This window comes from Rhipicephalus sanguineus, chromosome 1 (assembly GCF_013339695.2).
Source record: "Rhipicephalus sanguineus isolate Rsan-2018 chromosome 1, BIME_Rsan_1.4, whole genome shotgun sequence".
In the NCBI taxonomy this organism is placed as follows: Eukaryota; Metazoa; Arthropoda; class Arachnida; order Ixodida; family Ixodidae; genus Rhipicephalus; species Rhipicephalus sanguineus.
The window spans coordinates 226,010,820-226,033,213 of record NC_051176.1 but is presented as its reverse complement, the minus strand read 5'-3'; positions in this window follow the sequence as shown (position 1 = coordinate 226,033,213).

Sequence of the window (22,394 nt, the reverse complement as noted above, 5' to 3'; positions counted from 1 at the left end):
ACTCCCCGCTGGCGTTTCTAGAGCCGATGCCATATTCCCCAACTGCATGATCTCCAGCCTGCTTCTTGCCTACCTTTGCATTAAAGTCGCCCATCAGTACAGTATACTGTGTCTTTACCTTATTCATTGCTGATTCTACGTCTTCGTAGAAGCGTTCAACCATTTGATCATCATGGCTGGATGTAGGTGCGTAGGCCTGTATCACCTTCATCTTGTACCTCTTATTAAACCTAATTACGATACATATCACCCTCTCATTAATGCTATAGTATTCCTCTATATTGCCAGCTATATCTTTATGAATAAGGAACCCCACTCCTAGTTCTCTTCTGTCAGCTAAGCCACGATAGCATAGGACGTGTCCGTTCTTCAGCACTGTGTAAGCCTCCTGTGGCCTCCTAACCTCACTGAGCCCTATTACATCCCATTTAACACCCTCTAATTCCTCGAATAGTACAGCTAGACTCGCCTCACTAGATAAAGTTCTAGCGTTATACGTAGCCAAATTCAGATTCCAATGGCGGCCTGTCCGTACCCAAAACTGTGCATAGGCAAAAATCAGATGTATGCATTAAGGGACAAGGAAGGCAAGGTCACAAACAATATGGATAGAATACTTGAGGTAGCAGAAGAGTTCTACAGAGATCTGTACAGCAGCCGAGGCATTCAGGATGATAACGTAAGAAGGAGTAATAGCGCAGAGGAATATGACATCCCACCAGTATTGACAGGAGAAGTAAAGAAAGCCCTAAAGGGAATGCAAAGAGGCAAAGCAGCTGGTGAGGATCAGGTAACATCAGACCTGTTGAAAGACGGTGGAGAGATTATGTTAGAGAAACTGGCCACCCTGTATACGAAGTGCCTCTCGACGGGGAGGATACCAGAATCTTGGAAGAATGCCAACATCATCTTGATCCATAAGAAAGGGGACGTCAAGGACCTGAAAAATTACAGGCCCATAAGCTTACTGTCCGTTGTCTACAAGCTATTTACAAAAGTAATTGCTAACAGAATTAATACGACATTAGAGTTCAATCAACCAAGGGACCAGGCAGGATTTCGTACAGGATTCTCAACAATAGACCATATTCATACTATCAATCAGGTGATAGAGAAATGCGCGGAATACAACCAACCCCTATACATAGCCTTCATAGATTACGAGAAGGCATTTGATTCGGTGGAGACATCAGCAGTCATGCAAGCACTGCGGAATCAAGGCATCGACGAAGCCTATATAAACATAATGGAAGAAATCTACAGCGGATCCACAGCCACTATAGTCCTCCATAAAGAAAGCGACAGAATCCCAATAAAGAAGGGCGTACGGCAGGGAGACACGATCTCTCCAATGTTATTCACCGCGTGTTTACAGGAGTTTTCAGGGCCCTAGATTGGGAAGAGTTAGGGATAAGAGTTAATGGAGAGTATCTCAGTAACCTACGTTTCGCTGATGACATTGCATTGATGAGTAACGCGGGAGACGAATTGCAGCTCATGATTACTGAACTGGATACGGAAAGTAGAAGAGTAGGTCTGAAAATTAATATGCATAAAACTAAAGTAATGTGGAACAATCTTGGCAGAGAACAGCGCTTTGCGATAGGTGGCGAGACACTGGAAGTTGTAAAGGAGTACGTCTACTTAGGACAGGTAGTAACCGCGGAGCCGAACCATGAGAGTGAAATAACTAGAAGAATAAGGATGGGTTGGGGCTCATTCGGCAAGCATTATCAAATCATGAATGGTAATCTACCACTATCCCTCAAGAGGAAGGTATATAACAGCTGCATCTTACCGGAACTTACCTACGGAGCAGAAACCTGGAGACTTACAAAGAGGGTTCAACTTAAATTGAGGACGACGCAGCGAGCGATGGAAAGGAAAATGATAGGTGTAACCTTAAGAGACAGGAAGAGAGCAGAGTGGGTCAGGGAACAAACGGGGGTTAAGGACATCATAGTTGAAATCAAGAAGAAGAAATGGATATGGGCCGGGCACGTAGCACGTCGGCAGGATAGCCGGTGGTCATTAAGGGTAACTGACTGGATTCCAAGAGATGGCAAACGCGTGAGGGGGAGACAGAAAATTAGGTGGGTAGATGAGATTAAGAAGTTTGCAGGTATTACGTGGCAGCAGAAAGCACAGGACCGGGTTGATTGGCGGAACATGGGAGAGGCCTTTGCCCTGCAGTGGGCGTAGACAGGCTGTTGATGAATACCCTTAGCAAAAGGGAAGCCTAGGGTATAAGATGGGATTCAGATTGCGGACGAGAGTACAGGCGCGGAAGGGCCGCATGAAAAAAATTCCTTATTAAGCAATGCCCTAATTGGAGTAATCACAAATACTCCAAAGCTATGTTTAAAAGAACTATTTTCATGGTGAAAGCTAATCGTGAAGAAAACCAATACACATTTCTGTGAAAAAGTGGGAATACAAAATTTGGGCAGCTACTCACTAGTAGTGCGAACACTAAGGAAGCGATAGAGCTGGTGGCGTTGCCCTCCTCCTCCTCCTCACCCTCCCTTCCCTTTCCCACCCCTCGCTATGCTGTACTATACAAGACAGCTCCAGTAACGTGGAACCTGGGGAAGTGCGAAGCACCGGTGTTTCCCATAGGGACACGTCAATAGCAATGAGAGGACAGCGCCCTCTCATTGCTACAGACAGCGTCGCAGACACCGTTTATCGCAGAAACAGGTGCTTTTTCTGAGCAGTCAAAGCACCGTCTTATTTGCCACTCGGAGAAGCGCACGTGGCGTTGTCTCTCGCGGGTGAGCGCGCGTTCTCGCGAGCTTTTCCTGAGCGAACGCGCCGCGCCGTCTTATTTGCCACTTGCTTTACCGTAACGGGCGACGACGACAGGAGACGTCGACAGCCCGAGCGCATAAAGTGCTTCGCACCTATAAAGCTCTTTTTAGATTTCTTAGATCTCGAAAGGCTATTTCTGCGCTCATAACATAGAATCAGTTGTACTAACTCCAAAAGAATCGGCTCAGTTAATAAATTACATTGCAGTGGGATTAAAAAAGCAGTTCGCCTCTCAGTTACAAACAATATTCCCCAAGCCTTCATCTGTGGATGATTTCGTCCACGCAGCTATATAAGATGAACTTTCGCATGTTGTTCATTTACTCCCCAATTTTGCTCCAGGTCCAGGCGGTATTACGACAGGCATGCTAAAAATATTGTTTAATCTGTCTCCTCAGCACCTCCTTAATCTCGACACTCTCGTTCTCGGAAATGATTGGATTCCTCCAGATCAGAAAATTCCAAAAATAATGCCCCTGCTTGAAAAACAAAGAATAGGTACGGATATTGATTACATAACAGATATCTATATATGGCTCCGTGTTTTCGGAGTTTATTTTTTCTTGAAATTTGGAGGGTGTTTTTCGGAGTTTATTTTTTTGGCGGAAATTCAGCGTTTATAGGAGTTTATTTCTCGTAAATGCCCAATTATCCGAAATTCGGAGTTTAATTATGCATTATTCCAAATTCTTCAAAATGAAATAATATCTCAACACGAAAACATCAGAACACACGAAGCGTATTTTAGTTATCTGAAATGTCTAAACGCTCAAGCGCACATATACACAAACACAAATACTTGAATACGGAACACCTACGTTTATGCGCATTGCAACCTTAGAGCTTGTTGGAATAGACGCAGGCATGCCTTATAACTAGCTTCGAGAAAAACCTAGATGCCTGTGATCCATCTGCAGAAAGAGGAAGCACAAAAAAGGAGCGTGGTACTTATAGTCGTCCAGGTTTTTCGCGAATTAGTCCAGCAACAAGTTCTGCTAAGATACCTTACTAGATTGCTGTCACTGATGGAAGCGCGGTTCTTTCGACTGATGATTCTCAGCTTTGAGTCGGCCACACAACACAGCTACGTCGGCTAAGGCCTTTCCAACCTTATGAAGAGCGGTTTGTATCAACATGCCAATTGATACTGCGTTACGCTGCTGAACTACTTGCAAGTCTATCATGGGGATCCTACGTCTAGGAAGCTCGTCATCGTTGAAAGTTGCAGGCACCGCCATTGCCGGACGGGCGTAGAGTTCCGGTGACTCGTTGATGGTGATGGAAATGGGGCGGTCTTTCATCAAAAAGCTTATCGGCGCAATGTCTATCGCACTGACCTCATGTAGGTATTTCCGATATAGTTGATCACTATCTGGCATCGGGCGTGCCGCCGGACACTTGCTTCGGCAGAGGCTGCCAAGAGGTTTATCAGCCTGGTGCAGTGGAACCTCGGCATGACAGACAGAGTGCACGGCAAAACTGGTGCGTGAGGTAAAGTTTATGCATCGGCCAAACCGGCCGATGCATCGATGACCGCTTAAGCATGCCTTTTTCGATAAAGAATGGAACAGGGTCATATTGGCCGTTGAAGTCGGAGTTTATCGGATAAATCCGAATTGTCACAGATTTTACCGGCGAGTTTTATCGGACTTATTCGGATTTATCCGAAAACACGGATCCTTAGACATATCGCACTAACTTCGCATGTTATAAGATTAATTGAAAGAGTGGTATACTATAAAATGATCAAATTTATAGCAAATAACTGAATATTGAGCCCATGTCAGATATTATTAAGATATAGATATTCAATATGGTATGCACATGTAGATTTAGAGAGACGTACTAAGCTTGCTTGTCACAGGCGGCAATATACAGCATTAGCAGCTCTTGATTTGGCTAATGCATACGACAGTGTAGAACATGTCACACTACTCACTGCCTTAAAAAACTTGTACTTCCCGCAATATATTATTCATTGGTTGTATGAGTTTCTAAAGCAATGTGCATGTTTGGGCTAGTCGGTAATCCATTGGTACTTCTTTAGCGCAAACTTCAGAGACAAGGGACCAAAAAATTGCGACACACGCAAGCGCTAACTTCCAAGTGGATATTTATTGTTCAGACATATTAATTATGGTAACGGCGCGCCTACGCCACTCCGTTTCCGCAATTCACGACACCACAAAGTGATAACTATAGTGAGCTGACAAGTTAAAAAGCATAAATAACGCGCACAGCTAACAACTCGCACGCAATTCACCTGGTACTATCCCATGCTGCACCTAGAAAGCACAACTATTTCTTTGACAGGGCACTAGACGGCACACTGATACACTGGTGATCAACCTTGGCCATTTCTGCTGCTTCTATTATTTCTCGTGTCCTTAGGTCAGCATGAGTGTAGCGAGCACTGCACATTCTTTTTTTCTTCAAATTCAGGCGTAGATACACAGCTTTGGCAGTGCGTCGTCACGTGACCCTGTAAACTACCCCGCGAATGCCCCCTGAGGCGGTCGTTCAGGCAACGCCCACTGTGCATGCGTGTGTCGCTTGTGTGTGTCGCAATTTTTTCGTCCATTGTATCTGAAGTTTGCGCTAAAGAGAGATTCTAAAGGATAGGAAATTTTATTGTTGTCAACGTGGCTTATCATCCCCGAAATATAATCAGTCCAGAGGGGTCCCTCAGGGTTCTGTTCTTTCTTTTATTTAATATTCTATTAAGCTCAATTCCGTTGCACAATAACGTTCAAGTGTATATATAAGCAGACGACATTGCGTTTTTTGCTTCTGCATGTTATATTCACTCATTACATGCAGCATTCATATTTATGAACATTATAATTATGGTGCGAACATATCCAAATGACTCTAAACGTTAACAAAACTTCCGTGATTGTTCTTCCTTTGAATGCTCCAATTAGCATTTCTCTTCAGTATCGTCAAGAAATAATTACCCAAAATGAATGCGTTAAATGTTTAGGTGTATTTTATGATGAAAAGCTAAGTTGGCGCAAGCACACTGAGCGTGTTAAATATAAGGCAACACGCGCTGCTGGATTGATTCGTAAAGTTGGTCGTCACCTCCCTGGGTTACTCAGAGACAATATGGTTATGATTTGTCGTATGTATGCTCGTCCGATTCTAGAATTTGGTTGCATTTTATACTTTGGGGGGCCAGCATATATACGACATCAACCCTCCGATTGCTTTAGAGCGAGAGGCTATTCGAAATTGTCTAGGGGTACCAAAATTTAATGCTAACAATATTTTATATTAAGGAGCCCGAATCTCCACTCTAGCCTGCAGATTCTACATTCTTACCGTCAAAACATATTTAAAAATTTACGCATCTTCATAAAGACAATTACAGTTTGTATTAATTTTTGAATCGAGAACATTTTTAACGAGTCTTGGTCTCGCGTATATAAACGTCAAGTTTTGTTTGTGCAAGAACCACTAAATGTTAACATATGCGACATTGTTTCAAAGGATAAAGCATTGGCTAACACAAAAATTGAAGTTTGATGATATATACCCATTTAATGCCAAACTCCTACCTTTTCGATATTTAATAGCCTTGTTAGAAGACCATTTACTTCAACTGGGAATTAATAACGTAATTTTCACTGATGCATCCATGTGTTAAGAGAAAGCGGGAGTGGGCATTTTCTTTATCTTGGTCTTGCACTTCGCGCCTCCCGGATTATACTCTCACGTTTGAAGCAGAGCTTTTAGCAATTCTTTTAGGTCTTCGAAAACTTTCAGTACATGATTCGGCAGTTGTTATAGCAACTGATTCTCTCTCTTTATGTACATCTCTGACTTCATCTTCTCCTTTGGAGTTTTCTGTTCTGAATGCATTTACAACATTAATCCCTAAAAACTTGCGTGCAGTGCGGTTGGTATGGGTGCAAGGCCATCGTAGCATATTTCTAAACGAGATGGCTGATACTCTTGCGCGGTGGTCCCTAGATGGTCCGATAATATCCATTGTACCTGATACAGCATTTATTACTGAGTTTAGATTTCGTAAATGCTCCTTACTTCAAGATTCAATGAAAATGAAATTACCACTTCAGGAATGTGGTCATCTTTTCTTAGCTTGGGATAATAAATGACGTCGCACTCGCGAATCGGAAGTCTATCACAAAATTTTGATGCTGTATACCACAACTTAATTTTCATTTATACAGGTCTGGTTTGGTGCCATTAAAATCTCTAGATTTTCCCCTTTTTGCCTAAGTACCGACAACTGCCTCCTCTCCCGGCCTTCTCTTACCCGCAGCCGGTGTCTGCCACCATGTTCTTCCGAACTTGGAAGATTTACAAAACCACGTACGTCTAAGTACATTAGCCACGCACCTTTCAGCGGACAATATGTGAACGCGACGCGCCTTTCTCCTCCCGCTAATCCCCCGTCATTAGTGAGCGGGGGACGCGTTTCACCAGGTGCGGAAACAGCATTAGGAAGAACATGGCTGCCGAAAACGAGCGTTAGCCAATGAGAGTTGTCGTTGGCGCTCCAATAGTTGTCGGTACTTAGCAAGGAAGAGAAAAAAACATCTAGGGATTTTCGGTGCCATCTCCTCTATGCTGTTACTGTCAAGAGCCTGAAAACATTGATCATCTTTTACTTTCATGCCGTCACTTCACTAGTCATAGGAAAAAACATTTCGAAATGTTATTCAGAAACTTGAAAATTACTCTGAATTCTCAAAATATTCTTTCCTTTCGAGCGTCTTCACTGGGCTACAGCTACAGGAACGTCTGCTTAGCCATATGCGATTTTCTTGGTGACACAAGAAAAATTCTTTGTTAATATTATTCCCAATCAAAATTCGGTACCCTACTTCAAAATTCCTCTCACTAGTTGATCGTATTCCATCGTTTGCCGCGGTGGTATAATGGTTACGGCGCTCGTCTGCTGACCTGAAAGTCGCGGGTTCGATCACGGCCGCGGCGGTAGCATTTCGATGGAGTCGAAATTGTAGAGGCCCGTGTACTGTGCAATATCAGTGCACGCGTTAAAGAACGCCAGATGGTTTAAATTTCTTGAGCCATCCGCTATGGCCTGCTTCATAAAAATGTCGCGGTTTTGGCACGTGAAACCCCCTAATTATTATATTAATACCTCCACCCACCACCCCAACGGGCACCGCACGCTCATAGAGTATAGGACCTGTGTCTTCTCAATGTCACCAGCCATGCGCGCCTCTCCCGTCGCCCTTCCACCTCTCCGAACATGAATAGGCGTGTTTGAGGCCCGTGTACTTAGATTTAGGTGCACGCTAAAGAACCCCAGGTGGTCGGAATTTCCGGAGCCCTCCACTACGGCGTCTCTCATAGTCGGATCGTGGTTACGACGACAAGGTGGTGTTGACCCACGCCGTGACAACAGCCCTTTTGGATTCACGATATGCTTCACCGCATAGCGCTGTGGCTCTGTGGCAAAGCTGACTATTGATCTAAGAATGGCAGAATGGGCTTGTTGGTTCAGCATATTTTGAAGTGTAAAGCAGGATGACTAAAACGGACAAAAGGGAGAGCCATACACGCACGGAGTGGTATGACTCCTCATTTTGTCCGTTGTCGTCGTCGCGCCTTACTGTTCAAAATATGCTGACTTTTGAAATCCGATATGGCCGCGAACGGATCGACTCGCGTCAGCGCTGGTTCAAGCCTGCGAGATGATCGACGCGGCAGTGGTGGTGGCTTCAGTTATCGCAGTTTCGGATATGCAATTAGCGCAAAAAGTCAGAAAAATAAGATGTAGAAGAGTTTCAGCGTCCGAAATTTGAGACGTTCTTATACAATGGCGCCCTATTGCGAAATGACTGGCTCCCGAACAGTAAGAGAGGGACGCTTCTTTAATCTGCAATCATGGCGAACGGTCCGCCGCTCAGTCCTCACGAGCTCTCTCCAACTTCGGCTTTTTCCTCTTCCCTCGGGTGCCGCACGTTCTTGTTGCTCTGTTCCGGTTTATTCTTTAACAAGCCCTACGAGGATTCTGGCGGTGCCGTGAAAGCTTCCAAATTTTCAAGCATGCACGTTCGAAAAATGTGCACCTGTGTCATCCTTATTAATGATGCGTTTGGCGCCTCCCTAACGGTGTCATAGTTTTCTCACAACAGCCTGCCGTCCCCATATTTTGCTTTCTTTTAATACAAACCGTTTATAACAGTTATCGGTTATAACGATGGGATTTTCGTAGCACAGTTGAGTATTGTTATAAGTGCGTTCGACTGTATACGTGTAGAAATTGATACTTCTAACGTCCCGGCGAAGTCCCATTTACAGTGATTTTGGGACGTCCTACGGATGGCGTATATTGAAGTTTTGGGGATCAGTCACGGGTATCCTTCAGACGTCCCCGAAATTCCATGGGGGACATTTTTACAACACCCGTCAGATACATGTATGTCGTTTGGCTGCGAATCCATTGTACCAGCGGCATACGAAACAAATGTAAAAAGAGAACACATTCTAGGGAGACTTCGTTGAAATGTTTTGTGGTAGTGGAATAGAAGTAGGGGTGTGCGAATATTCGAAAATTTCGAATAACGAATCGTATAGCGTTCTATTCGATTGGGTACTCGAATCGAATAGTGCATATTCGAAATACTGAACATTTTTCGAATAATCAGCAACGACGACAAATGCTCGAAGGAACGAGACGTTGGAACAACAGGGGTAAGTTTTCTTGTTTTCGTCATCGAATTACCCAGATATATGCAGCCCATGTGCTTACGGAACTATCGACGCTATATTGATCACATGACGAAGGTGTTTTTGCTAAAACTACAGTATCGCCAAGGCGGCAGTGTCGTCAATCCACTCTCTTCACCATAACACTCATGATGTAAACTCATGAAACTTGGTGAACATTTATGCATCAGTTTTATTTAAAAGGTGTTGACAAAGTACCACGTTGAATACTGCCGTCACTGCTATATTTCAGCCTGCAGACACAAAATATTTCAAAGGTTCTAGTTGCTGCTGTATACGAGCTTGCCTCAGTTTAAATAATGCTGTTATTTTTGTCGGTGAAATGTAATCGTAATGATATTTTGTTAAAGCCTGTGAGTATTTGTTCAAAAAGAAATGTTTTGAAATTGCTGAGGTGGAAACAGCGCAAAAACAGGACGAAGTAAGAATGACCACACAACAATTTTGAAATTCTTGGGATGTTTTGAAAATTGTTAGCTTATCAGTCTAGGGCTGCTAGGAAAATAATTGCCTTACTATTCGAAAACTATTCGAACAGTGTTCCGTGTGTATTCGTATTCGATTCGGTGTCATCACTATTCGATTAGTATTCGATTCGGTTCAAAAATTCACTATTCGTACACCCCCAAATAGAAGCCTTCTCTATAGGACAAGCTGTAAAACCGCGTGGAGGATTGTACGCATCAGGAAAATTCTGACTTTGTGAAAATTTAGTGTCAAACACGCGTTTCGGTGGTCGCGGGATGCGCCTTCCCTTGGGCCGCTCCAAGCGCTGACGAGCACTAGAAAGAAGATGGAAGGCGCAGTGCCGATGCCGCCCGAAAGCAGCGTTCCAGAGAAAGACGCAACCGTGGAGTTTCCCACAGCAAAACTCTACGTCGTCTAACGTTGGACTTGTGGAAGTCAATAACATTTACAAGTGCACGGTTGCATACCTTGGACCTTGATCTTGAACTACGTATCCCGTCCGGCTATCGCGACGTGACTCTACCCTGCTGGTCCATCTGTGGCTTGGAGTGGCCTTCTCAAACGCCTATTCATTTATTATTGGAATCGCTGAGAGCCCGTCATGTGAAGTCTGCGGGTGCAGTAAAACAGTCACGCGCCTTCTCGGTGAGTGCACTTGGGCTACGGTCATGACATTGTTATTTTTTGTCGCCTGCTGTCGTCACAAGCTCTTCTTCTCTTTCATTCTTTCACATTCCCTTTCCCCTTCCCAAGTGCAGGGTAGCAAACCGGAGGCCTGTCTTTCCTTTATCTTTCTCTCTCCATACGCTAACGCATCACTTTGACAGCGTTATGGAGGTAACGCTTACGCAGCTCTCCCAGTAAGCGCTGCCGCCATAGCGCTTTCCGATAAAGAGCTGGCGTTTTTACGCGTGCAAAACAGATCCCTTTGACAGCCTTCAAAGCATTTTTTAACTGCGTATTAGGCATTGGTGTCAAGCAGCCAACGCAGCTACGCTTAACCTATGCGAGTGAGCGCGGCATCCATTACTGGGCGATTACGAGTTTAAGCGGGTACACGTCCCCATGACGCAAGTGTTGCGTTAAAGGGCCCCTCACCAGGCCACATAGCATATTTTAGTTAGACGGTGGAAGTTGTTGTGTGCCGAATGAAGAGCAGTATGCCGCAAGAATTTTTCAAATCGGTTCATTACGAGCTGAGAAAAACAATAATTTGTAGCGGCGCGAAACCATGATGCGAGGAGGCGAGTTTCAAACCCTTGCCACTCGCTCCGTGTAGCCTTAGCAAGCCAAATCCCTTCCGTGCCCTCTTCACTTGACAAATACGCATGAACACGTCATGCGCATGCATGGTCACGTGCGCATGACGTGCCCGAGCCAGCCCGAGCACGCGAGCGGCGTTGCACGGCCGCTACCTTTCTTTTTTATGTAGCGGCCGTGGGCGTTTTGTCGGCGTTCTATGTGGTGTACTGCCTGTTTCTGCGGGACGGGCATGAAAGTTGAGACATTTGTACGGGCACGAGAGTGGCGGTATCATGAGCCAGTGCCGCATCAACGTTTACTTGGACGCGGTAGAATAAATGAGCATAATGAGTGCTCGAACGCGCCAGAACATTACTTTCGTTTCCAGGGCTGGCGTCTGCTCGATGCGCTAACCTCGGGGACACGAACGCATGGGAAAGGGAGGCGCATTAGCTGCAATTCACAAAAAAAAAATGAAAAAGACGCACACATTCTCTTTGTGTGTCTCATTATTCCTCTCATGTTTTGTTAATCTATTCAAGCAACAAATTGCACAAACTACACTGTCGTGTCAAATAATTATCGCAGTGTCACGTGCTACTGTTGGCGACGTCAGAGCACGGTCGTCTACGCAGAGGAGCGATGTCACAGCACTACCATCTACGTAGTGCCATTTTCTCATGTACGTCATCCCCTCATTCTCTAAAGCGCGCGCCCGCGAGAGGAAGGGCAAGCAGCGTTCACCTTGAAATTTGACCCATTTCCGCGGCGCGTGGCGTTGCAAATTTTGGCAGACGTGATCGTGAACGCCCAGCGTACGCATTGCGCTCGTTAACTCAAAATTGTCAAACCTGGTGAGGGGCCCTTTAAGTTACGTTAACGGGCAGATTTTACAAACGCAGTGCTAAGGGTCAGTGCTGAGAATTTAGGCTGTCATTTTAGGGGCGAAGCTCCTTAAGGCGGCACGCGTTCGTCCCTCGTAGTCGTCGTGGTCGTAGTAGTGAGTAACAAGTCTTACGCTTTGACCTCCAAGGTGGTGCCGGTGGGAGATTTCTCCTGTGCGTTGTTGAACAATAAAAAATTCGCAGCGTGCGCGTTAACTAAAAGCCGAATTCTTCTGTCTCTCATTCCCCATTAGCAGCCATTGGCATGTTCCAGTAGGAAATGTTAGTAGAAGTAGAAGTCTAAGTGTTAGCTAAAAGCCGACTTCTTCTGTCTCTCATTGCCATTAGCAGCCATTGTTTACCCCCAAGGTAGTGCCTGGTGAGATTTCTCCTGTGCGTGATTAAACAATAAAAATTTTGTTCAAAACGCCGTTGATTGATGAAATAAACCAACGAAAGACGCCAGATGTTTTGCAAAAGCAGAACGAAAGAACGCCAGATGTTTTTCTTAAAGTGTAGTAGTAGTAGTTGCATGTAGCCACCTCGCCCGATCGTCAACGGGCGAGGTGGACCGGCAACGGCGCGAGGACCCTGCCGTACGAGAGTTAAATCACACTAAAAGACATACTTTGCGGGCGATACACTCTAGTGAGCTTTCAACTTTTCGTCTTAATGTACATGATAAAGAAATTATTTCTACGAAAAACGCAAGGCACACCTTGAGCAATATGTTTGGTTTTGGGACGCTAAATGGAACCATGAGGCGATGCGAAGCCGGAGCACTTGCACGATCGCGTTCCGTTGGCTTTCGTTGGGCATGCTACCGACCTCGCGTCGTGGAACGCGCGTCCTGTCTTCCCTCTAGCCTTGCCTTTAATTCGCACAGGGCGAGCGGGGAATGCGGTCGCTCTTGGCGCTCTTTCGCTCGGGAGCGGACTTCTTCCTTGCATTTCACCGATCACAAGTGATAATGAAAGGACCACGTAAACCAACAGTACAATAAAAGTTTGATGTTTAATATATACACGATGTTTCACACTCTTTATATTATGTACTGGGCGCATTTCACGGAAGAGTTTCACGGTTTACAGATGATTCCCTCCGTAGCTTCGCCCCACTCATCATCATTCACCCCGTGGATATGCTGTGATTTGCTGGATATGCTGGATATGCTGTGACATAATCAGGGGCGATTATGTTTAATAGCGTAAGCGCAGCAGTCCGCTCGCTAATGGGTCATTCGATGCCGAACGTCCCAGCCATTTTGGCGACTATCTCAAATATTATCGGAAAAAAAATCGTGCTGATTGCTTCCATGAAAAACATCAAATTGCTAGAATATTTCGGAGAGAAAAAAATTTTTTGGTCACGTCACGTGAGAGCCTTCCGAATTTCTCAGAATGTTGTAAGAGTGACGTTTGTCAAAAAATTAATTCTGAGCATCGTTTCTTGTTTCAATGCCAAAATTGGTGTACGTATTAAGCAAAAGCGTTTGAGTAAGGTGTTTGAATTTTAGTAATATTATTGCATTTTTTCTTCCATATACGCCTCCACAAATTTTGCCAAAATGTTCTACGTTTGCATTTTTTCCATTGTAATACCGCCCTATGTATGAATACCCCAGTAATCAGTACTTACTCTACTGAAGGTATATTTCCCGGTAAAAATATTTTCAGACCTCTGAAATTTGTAAATCTGGCAAGAAAATATAGTTTCGCTGTTAAAAGCTCGCGAAACATATGACATGGCATTACGTGGAAAGAACTTTATGTTGGTCCAGAGAAACTAGGGCCCGAGGGAAAGAGCCCCCATGCTAACTCGGTGCCTCCGCCCACGTAGGCACCGGTAGGCCAAAGGCTTTCCAGATGTCGTGAGCTCTCCGGACGGCTAAAGCCTGTTTCACATGCAGCGATTTTGCTCCAAGAGCGGAGCGGCTGCCGTCGCGGAAGCCCAAAAACAGGTTTTTTAGAGCGACCAGTGGACGCGCGATTGAGATCGCCGGAGTTGGAAAAATTCGCTGGCGGCAGAGCGGCTGCCCAAGGTCAACCAATGGGGGAGCAGTGACGCGGGGAGCACGTGACCGTAGGGATGGAGACGAGAGCAGCCGCGCGCGCCGGGAGGAACTCGCTCCGACTCGGTTTCCTAGCAGACGACATTCGCTGCAACGAGCTGGCAGTGTAGAAAACGCCGTTCTTTTCCTTTTGTTGTTCTTTACTGCGCTTCCATCAAAGCAGACAAATCGTTTGCACGTGTCATTTTGTTCTTTTGTATTTTTATCGAATCGTGACACCAACATAGGTCCGGACAGGGGGAACCTACGACACTCCGCACTTGTTCGCAGTAGACGTTTCAGTTTTTTTTTTACTACTCTGGTGCAGCACGTTCGAACAGTTTACTGTTTTCTTTTCCTTTTTTTTTAGTGGTCACGTACCCCGAAGACGACAAATGCCGCCGCCTCTTTACTGCAGAATGCCCATAGGCAAAAAAAAAAAAAAAAAAAAAAGAGACGAGCTCCTTCACAAACCCACAATGTCGTCGACTGGGCCGTTGGCATCCGCTTGCCGGCCCATACGGCGCACCAACGCCTTGCGGCATTCGAGACCAAAAGCCACCGAAAGCCCTGTGAAAGCTTAAAACCCCAAAAACAAATTCTTTCTTTTGCTTTTCCATGGCCAAGCGTATGTGCGTGCAACATGACTTGCGTGGTAAAAAAAAAGAAAGCTGGAACAGAAATAAACGTGACTACTGAAGTTGTTTAATTGCACTCTGATAAACTGCACATTTTCATCATTCAAGGTTTAGGCGCGTGAAAATCGATCACCGAAGTAGAAGGCTGGTGAAACTTGCAACCCAAGCGCACCAAAGCAAGCGAGCCCGGAGAAAGGAAACCCGCGGATAACGGGCGCGTCCCACAACCATCACTGCGCATCGCAGAGGCGCGCGCCGCGCAAAAGCGGTGCATGTGAAACGAAGCCGCGTGCGAGCGTCCTGTCGCCGCTCAATCGCCGCGGGCCCCGCCGCTCAGTCGCTCGCATGTGAAACAGGCTTAAGAGTTGACCTTGGAGGAATTCGCTGGATATGCGCCGACACCAGTCCACCTCACTGTTGAGATCTGAAGCCCTTTGGCCGGGGCACATGCAGAAATAGACGCGGAGTGTGTCCGCAGCTTTTACATTCCGCGGGAAAATTCCCGTCAATTTTGCTAAGCGCAAAAGGTGTGGGATAGGATTCGGTTTGAATCATTCTTAATGCGACAGCCTGAGCTCGGTTGAGCTTTCCATGAGGGGAGGAAAAAAATTGGCGAAGCTTGCACTAAGCCGCGCGAGGCTTGACACGGCGAAACTGGACAATTCTGAAGACTAATCTGGTTGCTTCTAGGTTGTTTCGTGGCCTTAGCTGGGTGATGAGTAGAGGCCGGATTTTTAGGCGCGCTGCGAGTATGGAGCTGCTTGTCGTTCTTCGTGTGACATTCCAATTTCTTGCTATCGCATTCATTGCTTCGCCCTTGCGGCGAAAGTGTCACTGTTTCTGTTACATGGTGAGTCAAGCGTCCACTGTCCAATCAGCACACTCCTTGGTCTCTTTCTTTTCGGCATGACGGAGAAGGGCAGCACAGGAACAGATAGCCAGACCGCTAAAAGACCAGGAGGGAGGGGTGCCTCGTATGGGCCGGGTCTAATCGCGTAGGGTAAATCTTTCCCCTGTCGGTGAACACCTTAAGAAGTAAATTACATACAAAACAAAAGCCGCGTGCACATCAGGTTTTAACACGATAGCGTTTCGCAGAAATTCTGGTGTCGACGTCGTTGCTTGTGAGCGAAAAATCAGCGTTGTCCGTGAGCGAAAAGTCGAGAAATAATAATTGTTGGGGATTTACGCCCCAAAACAACGACATGATTATGAGGAACGACGTAGTCGAGGGCTCCGGAAATTTCGGCCACCTGGGCGCACCTAAATCTAAGTATATGGGCCTCAAGCATTTTCGCCTCCACCGAAAATGCGGCCGCCGCGACCGGGATTCGATCCCGTTACCTTTGGTTCAGCAGTCGAGCACCACAACCGCTATGCAACCGTGGCGCTTTGAAGCAAAAAAAAAAAAAAGGCACAGTTTCGCCGCAAAGGCGAAGCAATGAATGCGATAGCAACAAATTACAAAGTCACAAAAAGAGCACCAAGCAGCTGGATACTTGCAGCGCGCCCATCAAGCGCAAAGGACTCACGAAAAGAACGCACACACAATGACGACGAACTAACAACGGCAACAGCTCGACACATGCAGCGCGCTGCGCTGCTTAAATACAACGAAGGACGCTCGAAAAGAACGCACAGGTATACCCAGGACGAGCGCGAACTAACAACTATCATTTATTCATTCGTGTTTGAGCGGTGCGCTACAACCCAACCTCTTAGATGTTTTTATTTTCTTGAAAACTGCGGCGCGTGGAGTGGCCCCTCCGCTACTCCTGCCGCGCGGTATCCGCCTCGTGCGTTGCTGCTTTCAGTGGTACTGGTGGCGCCACCAACGGCGGACGGTGGCGATATGTGGATATGCGCGGCTCACAGAAGCCGTGGGCAAAGCGCCTGTTACTCTCCGTTTTTCTATTCATGTTTCATTCTGGTTTGATATTTGTACTGCCGACGCTGCTCCACTAGACAACCATGCCGTCTGTTACGTCCATTGTTCTATATTATTTGTTTTAAAATGACAGGCCCGTTTTTTTATGCGTGCGCGCGATGCACTGCGTACTTTTCTTACGTGCATGTGTCCAAGTTGTTTGCGTGATCTGTTAACACAGATGAAATAAAAATTGTTGCAGTACAAAACAGCATTCTTGTTTTAATGAACACCCCAAACAGTACAACAACAATGACTATTACGGCTGTATGCCTGCTTAAGAAACGCACAAAAGACACGCGATTTTATCTTCGCCCAACACTCGTAGCACTCAACTAGGCCAAGAAAACCAAAATCTAACTTCCTGAACGTTTTAACAGCCGTCACACAGCTGCATAATAATGCGTGAAAGTACTGTAGCAAATGACCAACAAACATTCACACAGCGTTTTTTTTTTTTTTGCTCACAGACCGTATTAACATATGAGGAAGTTCCAACTGCATTGCAATCACATATTTCAGAATATCTAATCACTTTCACCATTGAAGCCACAATCCTCTAACACATGCGCTTTAAATTGAGCATGGCATTACTCAGACTTATATAGGAAATGCGCACGCGTGGCATTACTCAGATTTATATAGGAAATGCGCTCGCGTGTAATGTATCTCGTATGCTAGATTCTCCTTTGGTACGTGCAGCGCAAAATAAAATGCGATTCTAGAAGTAATGTTCGTGGAGTAGCGAGCATATAGCAGGACAACTACTTACAGCTTCACTTACTTTTGCAAAAACGGTATTCCAATTGCAATTCAATATTAACCGACGCAACAACGATAACAAGACGCTTGTTGCACACAGGCGTACCAGGTTGACGCTCGAGGCCAAGCGCGGTATTTTAAGTGTAGCACAATCGTGCGCGTACAGTACGCTAGAATATTCTGGCACAATGTCGTCAAGCTTGCAGTCACTTCAGCGGTTCCCACGATGTAGCACCAGTTGACGTCCTCGCGTCATCAAACTGCTACGACGCCGAGAACTACACACACAGCTGACTTGGAAAAACGCGGTCTTGCAGGAGGCCATCTTGTCCAGCAACCAACGGACAAAAGTACACAGCTGAGGCGTCTGAAACATTTCCGTTGATGAGATGGCAGCTGAACGAAATCAGGGCTCATCGTCCGACGTGTGGCCACCGCCTTAACACAATATTAACGTTGCAACGTTCAAGGAAGACGCGACGAAAGCGACGAGCCCAGCCGGTCTTGCCGGGTGCGCTACAGCACAGTGCACAGCGCGCGCTCTCACGGCCACCGAAAGAAATAAAAGAAAGTGGAGAGAGGGGCACCTAGGAGCATCGCGTATCGGTGGAAGCAAGAGGAAGTGTTGCGTCGTCGGTGTGGCGTATTGTCGAGAGATGGCGCTAGTTTGTTTTTGCGCAACGAAATCGCAAACTTCATTCAAAATGCATGGGATCCTATGGGGGGTTGGGAGAGGGTACAACCGCCTTAGCCGAGCGGTGGCGCCATCATACCGATGCACGAGGCGGATAGCGTTCGACGCATTGTTTATCCGGCGTTCCACATCGCGTGTGGGTGCACCAATGGGCCAATTTTTAGTGCGCGTCTCAAGGGCAGATTTCAAACAAAAGCAATATTTAGGAGCATTGCTTTAAAGCGCGCCCTGTGGGCAACCTCGCGGGTGATACTGCACATGCGGAAGCACCTCCGAGACCTGCATACCGCCAGCGTTAAATTGTGTATATAAATAGCTCGCCGTTAGTATGCTACCAGCGTGTATTCTACACAACCGGTGGCGCGTAGCCGAGTTTTTAAGCGCCACGCTGAGGAGCGAACGGTCGCAGGTTCGAATCGAATCCCGGTGGTGCACTTCGAAATTTTTTCTTCCGATTTACGTTTCTTTGTTGGTTTTATTTATATGTACATACATATACATATCCGGGACATGACGGCGACGGCAAAAATCAGCCGAGAGTGTCCATATGCTTGCTATTGCAATAAAAAATGCAGAAGTATGTGATGACATCAAGCGTACATCGCGCTATCGCTATGATTGAATAGAAGCATCCCATAATTATGCGCACCTCTGGTCGCCTAGGCATGTAAATCAAGTCACAGAGAGGCGCTTGAAAATACTGCCGAAAAATATCCTATAAAGGCATCATGACCGGCGAGGGGTCACGGTGGCAGCGATGCAATATTCCGTGGCAGAAACGTAGGATCGCACCAGCCGTCACCCCATGTGAAATATGTAACGAACGAGTGAGGGGTTTAAAGCTGCCCACGCATTACAAAGGGGTCAGCCATAACTATCATCAACAGCCACAGCATTAACAAAGTGGTGCGCATATTAGCTTACAGAGGCGTGGCGAGTAATTCGCTGCTTTGCAAAATGTGAATTATAGCCATTTAGGTAGCCAGATGAACGGATGGGGGATTCAAACCCCACTCTCCCAAAATTTGTACGTTTTGTGTGTAAAATTATAAAGAAGAAATTGGCATGGACGTGGAAGTAGTGAGAAGCCAACATCACTGCTGGTCATGAAGAGTACCAGACTGGATTCCAAGAGAAGGCAAGCGCACCAGAGGAAGGCGGATAGTTCGGTTTGTAGATGAGATTAAGAAGTTTGCAGGCATAACGTGCCCACAGCAAGCACAGGACCGGGTTAACTGGAGAAACATGGGAGAGGCCTATGCCCTTGCAGTGGGTATGATTAGGCTATCGATGATGATGATTGTGATAGGACAACTGCCCAGTAGGGAGAGAAGACAACTTTATTGATTTCCGAGAGGTTGTTGGGCTGGGCTCCCACCTAGGAGCTAGCGGAGAGAGCGTGTCTCCCAGCAGCTTCCTCGGCTTGCTGGAGGAGGAGGAGGAGGAGGAATAAACATTTTATTCAAATGGCAAACTGCGTTCCCGTGGGTGGAGCCCCTATTCCAGGGCCCCACTGGCTTGAGCGGCTCGCTTGGCCTGGTCCAAGGTTGCCTGCTGGCTTCCCAAGTCCTGCCGGGTGAGTCGCACCTCCCACGACTTATCGAATTGGTTGCGTGTGATGCTGGATCGCCCAGAGTCTCTGGTCGAGGTCAGAACTGAGCAGCCCAGTCCGCCAACGCGCCTGAAAGCCTTCAATGGAGGCCGCGACCCCAGTATAGGGAACCCAAGCTCAAGTTTGCGGCGCGACGACAGCGCCGCGCCAGCCGCGCTGCGGCTCTGTCGGACAACACTGAACCGTCGCGCGGCCGACTCAGCCTCAGCCCCTTTCACGGTAGCGGTAGGGCGGTAGCGCACGTGCGCTCGCGTTCTTCTCTCGGTGCGGGTAACTGTGGGGCCGTCAGCTCGGCACGTTGAACCGAGAGGCTTGCTGTGCGAAGCTGCGCATTTCCACGATGGCAGAAGCGACCCCGCGGAAGCGCAAGCGTGGTCCGAAGTATTGCGGTTTAGTGGCCAGCCACAACAGTGCAGACAAGGCACACGATTCACGTGTTAAACTGTATCGGTTCCCGGGCGTGTCGCACGAGAAATAAAGGCGGCAAGCGTGGATAGCTGACAGCGCTGTCTCGCCTTCTATTTTGGCTGTCTGAGTTCATCGCTTTCGTTCGTTCGGACTACCTGAATCGGTAAGTAACGGGACGCATGCACGCAGCGACTACAGTAATGATTACTCGCTGTCTTCTCGCATTGTTAAAGTCCAGTTACGGTTGTAGGTGAAGCAACTTTGTGTTTTGATTCCCCGTGCTCGTGAGACCTACCCGTCGTTGTTGAACGTTCACATTCGCGTTATACCGTTAGCGTTGCGCGGTTGGTTGAATTCAACTGAACTCCGCACATTGTCAGAAGTTCGGCGCCTGCATTTCACGCGTCGGGAAGGCTGCTTTATCACGCCGGAACGGACGTCTGTGCATTTTCAGCAAGCTTTGACATCGTTCTGCAGGTTTGCCTTGTTTTTGTCACTTTATTGGGGTGATATATATTTAAGCCGCTAAATATAACTGGCACTTCATACATGCTTTGCAATTGCAACCTTGAATTAACCACCTTCTGACTTTGTGCGATTTTCTAGCCGCGTTCACGCAACAGGTTTTATACGCCTGTCAAGTCGGTATCATAAAAAGAGACTGCAAGCATGACGCGACAGCCGAAAAAACGAGGCGAGCAGTTCATCTTGCTTCACAGTGGTTGAAGCTCAGCTAGCTGCCTCGCGTCTTAATCGGCGGGTGATTCTCTAGCGGCACGGAGGACTTGACTCTAACCTTCTCAGGAAGCAGTGCCATGGCCGTATAATCTTTTTTTCGCACGCCGCAAACGTTTGTTCACGAAAGTACGCGGCTGCTACTGTAAGCATGCCATATCAAAACAACAATCATATGATTCGTAGTCCACGCCGCAGAACATCGATAGCGTGTACGGCTTCATTTCGGAGTGCATGTGGACCATTATTCATCTTTAACGTGACAGAATGAGACTTACCTCGAGGTATACGTCCTACACGGTGTAATCGCGACTTGGGAAATGCATTTCGCTTTGAGTCGGGCGTGGTTGTCGTCGATCGTCTGCTCTTCACCGTTAACGTGATTGACGAGCTTTCCTCATTTTATCAAGTTCGCTTTGCGGAAGTGCCAGTCAAGCTTGAAGATCCTTTTGAAGCCGCACTGCACGCGGTACATTGTGAGACGCCGCAAGTGCACCGCGAGAGCTCTGCACGTGCACGGAAGCGAGCGGCAACGCGGTGGCGAGAAGGGAAAGCGCTCGCTGATCACGCCCCAGTTTCTCTTTTTCTGCCAGAGATGGCGCTGCCTGTCAAGAGCAGCAGCGCCGCTAAGCGTTGCTTGGGAAGCATCTAGTGTGGCTTTGGTGTTACAATACTGGCATAGATTAATTATATATATGTTCCTGGAACACTTAGCTGGGCAGCGCAAAAAGACACGGCAAGCTAGAGTTGAACAAGCAATAGTTCCGATGGTGTGCACGTTTTTTTTTTTTTTTTTGGCAGCGCGTGCATGAATGCGAGCCCGGCTCGCGCTAAGCGATGCGCGCGGCGGGCAAACGGCATTCGCGGCGTCGCGGGCAAGCTTAACCGACCCAGTTATAGAACCAGTTACACACCATCACAAGTGCTGCTTGACGAAATATTGAAATATAGGGCTCGAAAATCATAGCGGACAACATTCTATAAGCTTTCTCCGCCGTCTTGGTTTGCCCAGCAAGTCTGCAACGGACTTGCTGCGTACTGCTCTCCCATAGTAAAATACACATTGTACTCTAACTTGTTCACTGACTTTTTCTAAATTGTTCACTATTTAAGAATTAAAAATAAGAATTTTGTTCCTCGCCATCATCATTAACCGCCAACTTTTGTCTCCGTGAGAGTGCGAAGTGAGGGCAAGCTAACCAAGGAGATCAAGAGCAGAGATTGCCAGTATGTAGCGGAGTCCGTATGCTTTCGCGAATGCGCAGACAACTTGAGTTGTGTTCTGCCCAATTTTGTTTTTCTTGTCTATTATGTTGAGAAATGCGAAAAATGTGACTTACAGGTTTTCGTAGTAAAAACGGTTCTCCTGCTTCTTTTGCGTTTCAGCATGCACCATTTGTTGCCGATCGTAGTGGGAATGTCCAAAGCAAAGAG